The sequence below is a fragment of the Octodon degus genome, unplaced genomic scaffold (assembly GCF_000260255.1).
Source record: "Octodon degus isolate 3935 unplaced genomic scaffold, OctDeg1.0 scaffold00061, whole genome shotgun sequence".
Lineage (NCBI taxonomy): Eukaryota > Metazoa > Chordata > Mammalia > Rodentia > Octodontidae > Octodon > Octodon degus.
The window spans coordinates 718,948-732,809 of NW_004524637.1; the positions used below are offsets into that span (position 1 = coordinate 718,948).

Genomic DNA, 13,862 nt, shown 5'->3' on the forward strand with positions numbered 1-13,862 from the left:
TAAAATGAAATTACATTAAAGCAGGGCATCAGGCAAGCTTTTGGTAAAAATGAATGAAAGTATACAGATTCTACAGAAGTGACCCCATGAAGACCAGAGCTGCATGCAAGGTTCTATGAGGAGGAGCCTGGAGGAAGTGGCCAGCAAAGTCGGATGGTGGGAGGTGTGTGTGTGTGTGTGTGTGTGTGTGTGTGTGTGTGTGAGGTGACAGAGCTGCTACAAGGCCCAAGTTCAGCTTGAACTTCGAGTTCACTTTTGCCTCACCAGCTGGCAACCGTTGTAAGGCACAACTGTGTCAGCTAAGCTGCTCTATAAACAAGCCAGGCCACGGCAACATGTGTTGTCTCCCTCGACGCCAGTTTGTCCATCCAAAGGCCAGAGCAAAGCACTAACTGTTTTATTTAGTTGGGAAGAAGGTCATGGGGTGGGCCTTCCTGGACACCTGCTGCTGTGACACTGTCTCCAAGGGCCGGAAGCTGTCAGGCCCGGACCCTGGGCCTAAGGCTGACTACAGCCAATTCATTCACAGGCCCACAACCTTGTCTGGACTCAGCAGTTCCTCACCACATGTGGGAAGTGGCTAAATCTCAGTGCTGCTGTGAATGCATACACTGTACCCCAAAAGGTGTGCACAGGGGAGACATCAAAAGTAGAAAGGTGATAGGTTCCAAACTATGTCTTGCCAGCCAAGGAGCACTGTGTTTAACAAAGTGTGGGCCCTGTCATGTCACAGCAGGGCCAGCTGCTGTGGTTCTGCAGCCTGGGGGTGGATGGGCCTGCAGTGGATTCTAAGTGACTCTGTGGCTGTCATTATCCTTGGTGTAGGTTTTGACCTGTGAATCATCTTCTCCTTTTGGGGGCAGTTTCAGGGGATGTGAAACTTGTCCTTTGTCACGCAAAGGAAGGCTACACGCAAAAGATCCCTCTTCCCTGGTATCATACTCGTTAAGAAGCTTGCTCATAACGTGTTTCGTGCTCCTGTGTAGCAGCAGCAAAGCTGGTTGTACACACAACTTGAAACTCCCAAGAGAGCAAGAAAGGAAAAATAAAAGGGAAAAAACAAACAAAAGAACCCTTCAGGTTTTGAAAACCAAGAGGCAAAGGAGGTCTCAAAGTCTGCTCTTTACAAATTCAGGAAATCCCCAAAGACTCTGAAAGCTTGCAGGAAGATTCCTCCTTGGGCGACAGATTACTCCAGGGCTAAGTCTGATCATAGATGCAATAAGTAAAATGAAAGCCTTTTTAAACTTGTGGTGGTCTGCATTTGGCGTGTTTTTCACAATCTACTTTCAATTTTGATTTCTCATTTTTCGACGGCAGTGACCTAACAGTCAAAATGAATGCTTCCACTCCTCTTGCATTTATTTCCTTACTCAAACACCTCTAGTTTCAATGGCGCAGCTGTAGGATTAACTTATTTGGGAATTATAGAACGGACTACACTTCCTATGACTTGCTCGGAATCGCCTGATCTACGTGGAACTGAATGAAAATGTGGATGTCCATCCAGCGTGTGTAAAGTCCCTCATGTGCAGATGTCCTCACAGAGGCAGCTGCAGTCACACAAGCAGAGGGCAGACAAGAGCCGGGCTACTGACAGAGACAACTTCCAAAGCAGGACTGAAATGAGGGGCTTATAATACAGATTTCAGGGTTTTTTTTTTTTTTTTTTAGAATTAGAGTTTGAATGGAATGAGGTCATTTGAAAAATAGGCATTTAACTTGGAGAAAACTGGCACTGTGGTAAGTAATTTCTCTGGAAAAGGTTTCTGGAAATGAGTAGTAGGTAGGGCTTGGCTTTGATTCATTGCTACGTCTTTTGTCCTAAGGTTATAAGAAAAGTTTGATAAATGAATCAATGAATTATTCTATCAACTTTAGTTTGCCATGGGGTCTTCATGATGTCTAATTCCACTTGGAAAACTTGGGTTTTTTTTCTACCCAACATAGTGAGGAGATCAGCCCTACAAAAGCACTGGAGGAGAAAATATTTTCCCTCTCAAAGAATGCACCATGGCTTCTGTGTCTGCATCCAAGGTCCTGTATCTTGAGGCGGACCTTGGTCAACCAACCACAGATCAAATATATTCCGGAAAAAAGATGCATCTAAGCTAAATATGCCCAGACTTTTTTTCCCTTAAAAAATACCGTACAACAACTATTTACATACTATTTGCATTATATTAGGTATTATAAATAACCTAGAGATGATTTAAAGAGTATGAGAAAGAGGCACACAGTTCTAGGCAAATACTATCAAATACTATGCTGCTTCATACAAAGGACTGGAACACCCACCCACGGATTTGGGTATTTGGGAGGAGTAGATCCTGGAACTGGAACCAATATCTCACCACCAACGACGGACTAATACATGACCTAACCCCAAAACATCATGAGAGTCTCCTGCGATTTCACATTGCCTTTCCCCTATTCTAAGTTCCTTTCTGTTTTCCCCTATTGTTTTGTATTATGGTTCCCTAGTGTCTCGGCTGAGTAACCCAGCTTTCACCCAGATATGAATAAGATGCTGAATTCTCAGCTTTCTTTAGGTCAGCCATCATGCCTGTTCCTCTACCTTCATCTGTGGGAGCTCACTGGCCAGCACACCTGAATTCTCCAACTACCATGTACCCAACAGGCTATGTATTCCATCCAAGGGCCACACAGGGCAGGTGGCCAAAACAACCTCCTGGGATGGCTAGCTCCTCCCTTGCATGTGCCCACAGACTGGAACTTCAAATGCACCATCCTACACTTCAGCCAGTTGTGCAAGGAGCCCTAGGCATGGCATTTGGAAGGGATGGCAGTCTCTGTCATTAATGCCTATAGGCCAGCCTCCTGACTTTCTGCTATGGTAGGAGGAAGGGTAAGTGGGCCAAGAGAGAGAACATTGAGAGGGAAGAGAGTGAAACTCAAGGCCAGCGTGAGGTGGCAGCCAATTGCTCAGGATGGCAACATACTCAAATGGAGTCTGAGGCTGCCCATGAGGGGAAATGAGCTGTCAGCCTCTGGATCAGCCCTGAGGCATCTCAGCACCCTCCAAATGTCCTTTCCCCCATTCAACTATAATCTAAATGTCCTGTAGAATGGATATCTGATCACAGTACCTCCCTTCTTAAAATCTGCTGGTAGTTCTCCATGAAAATAGGAGGCGACCAAACCTCCAGGGTGGACTTCCCAGCCTGGCCCTCTCCAAGCCCTGTGGAGTGGCCTCCGGAGCCCCTAGGCTTTTTCTCAGATCATGGCTTCCTTCCCACTTTCGACCTTCTATGCTGGAGGCTCCTACCTCAGCAGCCTGTTTGCAACATTCCATTTTAGCAGAGATGACAATTTGGGGAGACTCCCTTGTCCCTTTAACATATTAAACAGTGTCCTTCTCACTTGTCCTTTGATACAGCGTTGCCTTTCACAGCAGCAATGTTTTGCTTGTCCCTCACCCCCACACCTATGGGTGTGACTTCTTTCTCTATAGCCGACCTTCACATCTCCAATGCTAACCCAGCACCTGCACACAGTAGATGCACAGTGCACATAAGAATGAAAGAAAGAAAGAAAGAAAGAAAGAAAGAATGAATGAATGAAAGAAATACCTTCAGTAGATGACCTCAGGGTACAGGGCAGGACAATAATTATGATAAAATAGGAAAAGACATACAGCCAATGCCCAACAAATGTTTGTAATTCACTATTATTTGTAGGCATGCATTTGATTATAACTAAGAACCTTCTCCTAGGTCTCAGGTACTTTTATTTAATGAGGTCCTTAATAAGAAAAATAGAGAACTAGAAACGCCTTGCTATGAAGGAACACACAGTGGCAAGTAGCATCATTCCTAACTCTCAGGCCTAGCGAGACAGGTGAGAGCAGCCAGCTCTCCTTCCTTTTCCCTCAGTGTTCTCAGTGGAGAAGGAACAACAGCATCCAGGTGCTCACCATCTCTTATTCCTAAATCTTGTTACATCACATTACCTTCCGGGCCTCATGAAGCCTAGATGAAAGATGTCATCACTCTCATGGTACAAAAGGGGATGCTGACCCCTGCACATTTTGGGGGGGGGCACAAGTGTGTCCACTTCTCATATGATATCATTCTACCTTCCAAAGAGCCACAGAATTTTCCTAAGTAGGTACATGTGTTTTTATAGGGTAATTACTAAAGGTATTTTAAGTGGAACACTACGACTTTAGTGTAATCTGAAGCCTAGGATTGGCCAGAATATAAGATATTAAGATAGTAAGATACCTCTTGAAATAACATCCAGATTAACTAGCTTTCTGGTTTACATGCGGCAGCAAGAGAAAAGTGTGTATGGACGTTCACTTGCAATCTACGAAAAGGCTGTCCCGCAGCCTTACCACAGCCTTTGCGGAGTGTCCGGATGCCTGCAGTCTGGTCCCGGCACTGCAGCTGCAGTGGTGCCATCATACAACTCCCTAAACCTGGGTGGAGACAGCCAGGACTGCTCCAGAAAAATGTGATGATGCCAGGCGCCAGCCTGAGCAACCCAGCAATAGGACAAAGGGATTATTCTGCCTCATTGTTAAAATGTAGTGTTTATTGTTAAAATATGATCGGGAATTAAAAGCGACATGTATGAATCATAAATATTTGCATGCCATTAACATTTGGACAAAAGAGTTGGAAAGGCTATGTGAGGAGAACTTCTTTTCCCATGAAAAACAGTGAGTGCTTCAAATTACAGTCCATATTTAATTTCATCTAGGCCATTGCTAATCTGAAATCTCAGTGCCTCTTGCATGTAACCCTTTCAAGACCTCAGAACTGTGTTGGCTGAGAAATAGACACAAGGCCCAATGCTTCCCTGTGCCTGGCAAATTCATCCACTCGGACCAAGGAAAAGCAGAGCCTGGCTGACAGTGTTGCTGGTTGCTGTGGCTGGAGCTCACAAGATATTACTGTCTACTCTGGAGTTGGTGTCACTTGGAAGGATCTTACGAAGGGAAGGAATAGCCCTCAACCTATATCTTATCTCAGGCAATCAATCCTCACTGTACCTTCATCCCCTGGAGGAGGACAGAATCTGGCTCAGACAGGTCAAATGACTTGTTCAAGGACAGATATCTTTAAGCTAGTACTAGTTCTCAATCAAGAATATCCCTGCCCCCACCCCAGGGGACATTTGGCACTATCTCCAGACATTTCTCATAATCCCAACTAGGAGAATTTGGTGTTGCTGGTTACTAGACAGAGGCTAGGAATGCTGTCAAACATTTAGCAATGCACAGGAAACCCCTTTGCTACAAACAATAACCAGTCCTAGCAGGGGGGTGGTAGCTTGTGCCTGCAATCTCAGTCCTCTGCAAAGATGAGGTAGGAGGATCGAAAATTTGAAACCAGCCTGGGCAGTTTAGCAACTTAGCAAGACCCTGACTTAAAATAAGAAATAAAAAATGGGCTGGAAACGTATCTCAGCATCAAGGCCCTGGGCTCAAATCCTGTTACTGTAAAATAAATAAATAAATGTAATAACAAGCCTTGAATGTCAATAGCACTCAAGTTGGAGACATCCCCTCTCAGCGAAGAATCCAGAGAAGTCTACGCACTGACCACGAGACTCTAGAGGAAAAACAGCCCTGCAGCAGTCTTGCATGTCCACATATTCAACGACACAGACATACTCAGGGGCCATGGGTCCTGTACAGTGTTCTCTAGTTAAGGTATAGTTCTTTCCTGTTTGGAAAATTCCTGGTCATCCCCATCCTTGGGGGCTCCAGACACATCTTCATTTTTTTTCTGTGGCGCTTGGGCCTCAGTGGTCATACCACATCCTCTCCTATGCTACAGCTGTTTTGGCACTTAGTGCCAGCACCCTTCTCTCCAAAGTACGGGAACCTGTGTGAGCTCCATGCAGCCCTGGCTGAGTGGCCACGGGAACTCTTTTATTTTGACATTTAATCTATCACAAATGCTGCACACAGAACCGGCCTCCTCCACACAAAATCTGGGAGCTGCTGCTGTCCTGAAGGAGACTTAGGGAAGTGAACTGGGAGTACAGGTACAGGTACAGGTACAGCAAGCAGGCAACCACAGCAAAACAGCAAACAGTCACCACCAAACTTACACAAGAAATTCAATCCACAGCCAGAGAACCTAGTGGAGTCATTTTTTGGAACTTGTTGACAAATCATCTTTCCCTGAATCTCAGAATGGAAAATAGATGGCAGCAAAACTAACTCACTAAAACAGGTTGCTGGAAGGTGCACAAGCTCCCAGCCACCAGTCCTGCCCTCCACTGGAGACTGGCTCTCAGCCTGCAGAAGAGCTGGCCTGGCACATGGACCGTGGTTCTCTTCCCCTCCTGTGCACTGCACTGTTTCTATTTTGGGTCTGCAGAAGGAGCCCCTTTAGGAGTCTGAAAGGTCTCTGCAGATGGCACATGCCAGGATCTTGCTTTTAGCACTCTTTAATTTGGGTAGACATTGCCTATAACGTCGTTTTGTAGTCGCAGATGTGGCCTCTTGAAAGAAGCACTCCCAGTTAGCCAGTGGAGCATCTTCTACTTTCTGCCACCCCAGGAGGACTGTCCCCATTCCGGTGTGGACCTCCCCACCCGTGTCTTCTCCCTTTCCTACCCAGCTGCCTTCCAGGATACCAGGTGAATAGGGCACATGTGGGGAGATGGTAAAGTCCTACATACTGAAAATGCAGGCATGTATTCATTTTCTTTCTTTCTTTTTTTAATTTTATGTATTTAGTACAGGGGCTCACTATGTAGCTTGGACTCTTAGTAATGCTCCTGTTTTCAGCCTCCTAAGTGTTGGGATTACAGGCAAGCGCCACCATGCCCAGTCTCAATCCCCTTTTCAGTGTGCCCCGAGTGCGGGGCTGGTACAGCATGCCGGGGATTGAACCTCAGCCACTGCACATTGCCTAAGTGGGCACTTTAGTCCATTGAGCTATCTGGCCGAACCTTGTATTCATTTTCAAACAGCCTCAATATTCAGTCACATCTATAATCTCTATGTTTATTTTTTAACTAATTAACTAGTTAATTGTTACAGTACCGGGGATTGAATTCAGAGAGGTCTGAGCTGTATCCTCAGCCTTTTTTATTTTTATTTTGAGATAGGATATCACTGGGTTACCCAGGCTGGCCTCGAACTTTCAATTTTCCTGGCTCAGCCTCCCAAGGAGTTACGGTTATAGATATGCATCTGGTCTATTTAAAGTTTGTGAATTTATGTGTGAGTGAATTTTGTGATGAGGTAGAAAGCATCAGAAGAAGGGCATAAGGGAGATATTTAACAGTTTAAGAATATAATGGCACTCAGGACTTCTCAGCCTCAGGTGTATGGCGATGTATAGGCGATTGGGGGAGATCCTTCAGCACACAGTAGGCTGTTTAGCAGATCCTTGGCCTCTGTCACTGGGTACTGGAGCACTCCCCAACCCCTGTATGCAACAGCCAAATGATTTCTGCAGGTATCATCAAATATCTCCTACAGATCAAAAATCACCCCCATCCGGGAACCCCTGAGTAACAGTTTCATCAAAATTGATAAGCAGAGAGACAGATAAGATAATGGCTGTGGCTTGCCCTTGGGTTTCTAAAAAAGATGAAGGCAGAACATTTATTTAGGTTCTGGAGATATTATTTAAAGAGGTATAAAAACATTATTAAAGAATGAATCTAGTTAGATCCTTATTAAAGATAGAAAATAGATGATTAATACTGTCTATACTTCCTACAATGATTTCAAATAGGAAAGAAAAAAAAAAGAGCAAAAAATATCCATAAAGGTTCAAAATTGGTGCCTTGGGAAGACTAGCATTTCTTCCTCCAAAGCAGCCCACCCCTCTTTGCCTTGTCAGCCAAGATCTGATAAGCAAAAGATGATCTGTGATCGGGCCACCTGTATATCTCAGCATCACCTTTGTTTGCATAAGGTAACTCAATTAGGGCCAGACACCTCCCCTGCAGGAACCAGCCCTGGTCGGGCTTCCAGTTCATGGGACAGGGCCCACCCAGGTCAGGTGAGGTGGGAGGTACAGTTCTGATGGAGAATCTTAAGTCCCAAGCTACAAGCAAGGAATAATCTAAGTTGAAACATAAAGAGGAAATTTACCTACACCTTCTCTACGAAAAACAGTTAAAGTTGCTCTGCCTGGAGGAAATCAGAGAAAGTGCATTTTGAATCCCGTACCCAGACACAGGACACTGATAGATTCTCTTATGAGTCCATAGCCATCTAAACCCTGTGCTGGAGAAAGTTCCTAAATGGGTATGCTGCCCAACAGAGGTTGGGCAAACGCATCAACCCCAAATCAGAGTAGTGGCAACTGAACACCATCGTTAAATGTGTGTTTAACACAGACCAGAATACCTCTTTGTGGATCACTGATCCATATTCACACCAGGAATGGGTGGGCACGGGGTGAAATCACTGAATGTGTGTAAATGTAACCATGAAGTGTGCTACCCATTGTGGCTCACACCCTGCCAGGGATCCGAAGAACCCCACACATTCAACTGTATTCACAGGTACCTCATTAAATGCACATTGCTTACTTACTAATTTCTGTTTAATTGCTTTATTTGGGCTATTATTAGTATGGATTTAGTCCTCAAAGACATTTTGGTTCAAAAAGTCAGTGAAAGTATGACCACACACACACACACACACACACACACACACACACACACACTGGCTGAGAGTCAAAGCCACAGTCTCTCTACACTACATTACATTTGGTTCTCCCTTCTTATTCTTGGGCTTCACATCATGGATTCAACCAAACATGGATTGAAAGTATTTGGAGAAAATAAAAAGGATCTGTCCTGAACACGTACTAGTATTTTTTTTTTTTTGTCATTGTTATTCCTTAAATAATACAGCATAACTATTTAGATGGTATGGGCCTTGTATTGGGCATGACAAATCATCTTCAGATAATTTCAAGCACAGTATGTGGGAAGATATGAGTTGGTTCTGTACAAGTACCAGACTGTACTATACAAGGGGCCTGAGCATCTGCAGATTTTGGTATTTGAGGTTGGATCCTGGAGCTAATCCTCCGCTGATACCAAGGGGCGATTGTATATAGTTATTCATAAACATCCCTTGGGTGATCTAAACTTGTTTTATAATCATAGGCAGAGAGAAAACAGTCATCAGACATTACACCATCTCTGTTTCAACAAGTAATTTTTCTTTGAAATGAAAAAGAAAATCCAGAAACACTGAATATGTTCTTCCATAACCAGTTTCCTCCACCTTCCCCTGCCCCTCGCCAACCAGCACAAAAAGAAAATACAAAACTGATTTATTAGAACCAGAGCCCGGTTGCAGCATTGGCTGGACCACTGTTTATGTCTCTAATGCTTGCTGCCGAAACAGGAAGCTCTAAAAATCACTCAAGCATTATTTCTCTCCGAGGCACTTTCTGATTGATAGTCCTCTGTCCTGACCGAAAAGAACTGGCTCCACCAAGCCACGCTGGCTGGCCCAGAAGGGGTGGAGAGAGGCTGGGGAGAAAGAAGCCTTCTGCCCATCAACTGAAAAGCAATGTTCATACAAATAACTTCAATTAGGAAAAGCTGTCTGACACCATCAGCAAAGCCTGGCACTTCATAAAATCAGCAAGAAAACCAGGAAGAGATAAATTTTGTGCAATTGCTTGTTCCAGGCACAAGCTGTTTTCAGGCAAGCTTTTCTCTGGTTCTTGCCATGGTCAAGCTTTACACAGAAGAAGAAAAAACTTGCTTGCCAAAGAGCGTTGCTACTCTTTTAGTGGCAAATGTAAAAGACAATGAGAAACACGATCCCTAGAAATTAATTCTACCTCTGATCACAGACGCATGCTTGGGACCTGTTATTGAAAGCAAGTATTTGCTAAGGCTGGCTGAGGCTTGCAATAGTAGCAGCTGTTTTTTGTTTGTTTGTTTGTTTTTTTAAATCTTTATTTTCTCATAAATCGGAAGGCAACAAATTTCAATCTACATGTATTTTAAAGTATAGAGTATAGCACAATAATAGAGAGAGAGAGAGAGAGAGAGAGAGAGAGAGAGAGAGAGAGAGAGGAAAATGGGAGATTTGATTTTATTATAACTGCTGTCTTTTCCTTTTAGTCTCTCTAGGATATGGGATTGCCAGTGTATATTGGGAATATTATCTGTAGAATATCTCCGGGGTTGTCAGATAAATTTTTCCTTACCCCATGATGTGAATCTGTGATCGAACAGGAAATAACTTGAATCTACTGACAATACAAATCTAATGACAATGCTTATTCAGACCACCGCTCAGTAAAAACCACTACAAAAGACACACCTCTTCATTCCAATTGAGCAGTTTATCTTTCCCTAAGTGCACCTTCGGCTCCACCAATCCCCCAATCATCTAAAAGGCAACTTCCCTCTTCTGTGTCCTGAATAATGTAAAATGAGTTACGAATGAAAATGCCTCAAGTCACCAACATTATACAAATATGAAATAACTCAGATTGTGGCAGGATAAATATTATGTCTGGAAAGACATTTACAGCAAGAGCAGAAGGAAGGCACTTCATTTTATGAAAGTGCTGGGAAAGGGGTACTACTTTGAAAGTGGGCAGTGTTCAAGTGTCCAGAAAGGTCAACACAAACAACAGAAATTCCACTAAGAAATGAATCCTTGTCCCAATAGCCCACAGAATATCTGACCTCATCATTCATAGGAATCGATTGAAATTAAATTGGTTTTCTGCAGCCAGGGCTGATGCCCATGTGAAAAGAAGCTGCCTTCTTCTTGGCTGTGCCAAGAAGACTGTGCCCTGCCCCCTGGCTGCCACTGGGGCTGTCCATTCAAAGTCTGCACAGGTACTCTGAATGGCCTCTACTTCCCTAATTAACTGGGGCCTGATGATCACAAAGCCAGATGTTACCAGAACAGCATAGGGAGCAAGAAAGTGGTGTGTTCATTTTCTAGGTAATTAGTGTGTTAAACTTAGTGCTAGGCTGACCCTCCATGGTCAATGTGAAGTTCCAGGTTCACAGGCATGGCTTCTGTGGACCCCTGGAAGGTCTACCCACAAACCCAGTGGCTGCAGAAACTTAAATTGTACACTACATATCGTGTACATGTGCATCATTCCCACACTGGGAAAAGTCTTCCAAAGGATTTTTAAAACAATCCATGTTTCCAAAAATTAAAAATCATATTCTTAGGAATAATAGAAATGTGCAATGGATTCCTTTCTTCTATTCACAGTGTAGTTGATGATAGGTTTGGTAGATTTTTTCCCTTGGGTTCGACAATGAAATAACTAAAGGTACTATCATTGATGGATTGATTTCTTTCAGCTAAATAAATACTACAACATCTGAGAGGAACACAACACTCTCATATGTCACCACTGAAAGTTTTTAAGTGTCTCTCATCTGAAGTCATGGTACACTTTCTCATAACTCTAAACATCAGTGGTACTTGCATTCATTGCAGGTACAAAGTGATGTATGCTGCTGAGCTGATTGTCACTGAAGAAAATTCCTTTTGAATTTTCCAGAACTTGAATTTCCTGGATGTGACTTGACAGTCCCACACATAGAGTTAAAATATGCATTGTTGAGAATAGCCACCTGTGTGCCCTCTAATCTCTGGAGTCCAAGGGACTTCCTAGAGCCCTCGGACTCTCACCTCCTGGGACCTGGTATCTCTTCCTTTGTAAAGGCAAGGTCAATTTGGGTGGAGATACTGAATCAAAGGAAGAAACATTCCAAGGGTGAGGCACACCCTGAAGGAGACTTACACTACCAGAGAGAAAAAGGAAGGAATGGAAGAAAAGGAGGAAGGTGTACACAGCTGAGGCCTTAACCAACATCTTTAGGGGCCTGAGAGTCAGGAGGGCCCTAAGAGCTGGACAGGCAGGTTTTCCCAGTTGCAGGTTTAACCTAGGTTAGGAGCTGTGATCCTGGACACCAGCCAGCCCCAGATAGATCAGTTTTGTAGAACAGAGAGAGAAAAAAAAAAAACAACAAAAAAAAACAAAAAACCCTTCCATGGGCAAACTCTGGCATTTTCTACAAAGCTGATGACCCCCACAGTGTGACATCTGCTAAAAATGAGAAAAACTAAACAAAACAAAAAGGTAAGGGAAGAACATCTACTTTTTATTCTCTTCTAAGCACTGGGCCCTTTGAGACTTCCTCAGACCAATCTAATGACAGCTTTTGACAGGATTCAAAACTGGCATTGAAGTGTGTGGCTGAGTCGAAGGCCAGGCCACTGCACGGCGGGTCAGTGCCAAAAGGCATATTTCAGAAACAGAAAATGAAACAGGAGATAACACTAAGATCACTTAATAAAACATAATGAAACTTTTAAAGAATAAGATTCAATGAGGAAAATTAAGACTAATTGTCTCAATTTTAGTACATGTACTGCTGAAGTAAGCACAAGACTAATTGTCAAAATTAGTGAGAATCATCTGCCTTCTTCTCAATGGGAAAGCAAATTGTAGATTATAAAAACAAAAAAAGAAGACAGAAAAAAATCCAGCAGGCTTTAATGTTGACACTCACACTTGAAAGTGCATAATCAAATTGTACTTTATGGCCATGGAGTGAAACGGAGACAGGCAGGTGGGGGCCCCTGGACAGCTCACTTCTGCCTTGCAGCCTTGACCAAAAAAAAAAATAAAGCCTCACCACCAACATTATACATGGTACCCACAGCCAGGTCAAATATTCAGTTAGGATTCCTGTATTTTTGATCAATTATTATCAATTCTGGAAGGAGAGCCCCCACAAAACAAATCCTGTCCATGTAGACACTGAATTAATTTTTTTTTCATTCCTAAGTATGAGAAGATGACCCAGCCTTAGTTGCAGCTGTTTTACTTTGGGGTTTAAGAAAACCCATGCGCACACTGGCACAAAGAATCAGGAAGCCAAACGCAAACAATCCACACCTTGGGGAAACAGTTCACTGTTACCCAAGTAAACACAAGCACCTATTAGTCACCTACTCAAAATAGAGCTGGCCAATGAGGGATGAGGGATCAGCCCTCACCACCAGAAAAATAAGCACACCGCTTTCAAAATCTCTTTCTTTATTATCATCCACTTACTGCGCATTGCCAAAAAGCCACAGCTGAGGCTCTAATGGAAAAATGTCACTGGACAGGCCACTAAATAGCTTTCAAGACTTTTATAACCAAAACCTGACACACAGACCTGCTTACATGCATACTGCCATAATCATGCTCTCTCTGGACAAGGAACTACGTGATACTCAGCTATCAATTCCAAAAGAAGCGATCTATAAGAACAGCATCATGCTGCTAGCTAGGTAGGTGGGTCTGGACCTGGCTGAGGGACCTTTATTTTTTATTGGCTTCTCATCATCCACTTTGCCAGCTACTCCTCAGAAGCCTTCAAGATGTTTTCTAAACACACTTCTCTGAATCATAATGCAAATTCCATTTACTGAAAGGCAGGAAGTTTTAATATAACAAGTGAACCCATTTAATGACTTGTGCTTTTATATCTTATGGCATCCCTCATGCTTTTAATAAGTGGATATAGTTTTCTTTACATTATCCAATGATTAACATGCTAATGTGAACATATATTTTCAATCATGTTACAAGTTTTCTGAAAAATTTTTTCCAGCTCCAGTTCTATCATGCAAATGCTCCCAACAGCAAAGATAGCAAAGACAAGAGCCAAAATAATCAGCACACATTAATTCCTTTCTCTTCTCCCACTAGTGAAATCTCCAAGAACACAGATTTTCTTTTATGTTAATACTTTTATAAAGGATACTGATTACTCCTATTTAATTGTCCTTTGGTTGGTATTTCTGTATTTTCCCGACAGATGGCTATTACTGTTACTTGGTACTTACGCATTTTTTA

At 43.1% G+C, this 13,862-nt stretch overlaps 1 protein-coding gene across 2 annotated transcripts in view; it reads right to left on the bottom strand.

Annotated features, from left to right (window-relative positions):
* The window catches only part of Runx1 (runt related transcription factor 1), a 275,103-nt gene that overhangs the window by 70,558 nt on the left and 190,683 nt on the right, over positions 1 to 13,862 (bottom strand). The gene's annotated exons all lie outside the window — the stretch shown is intronic.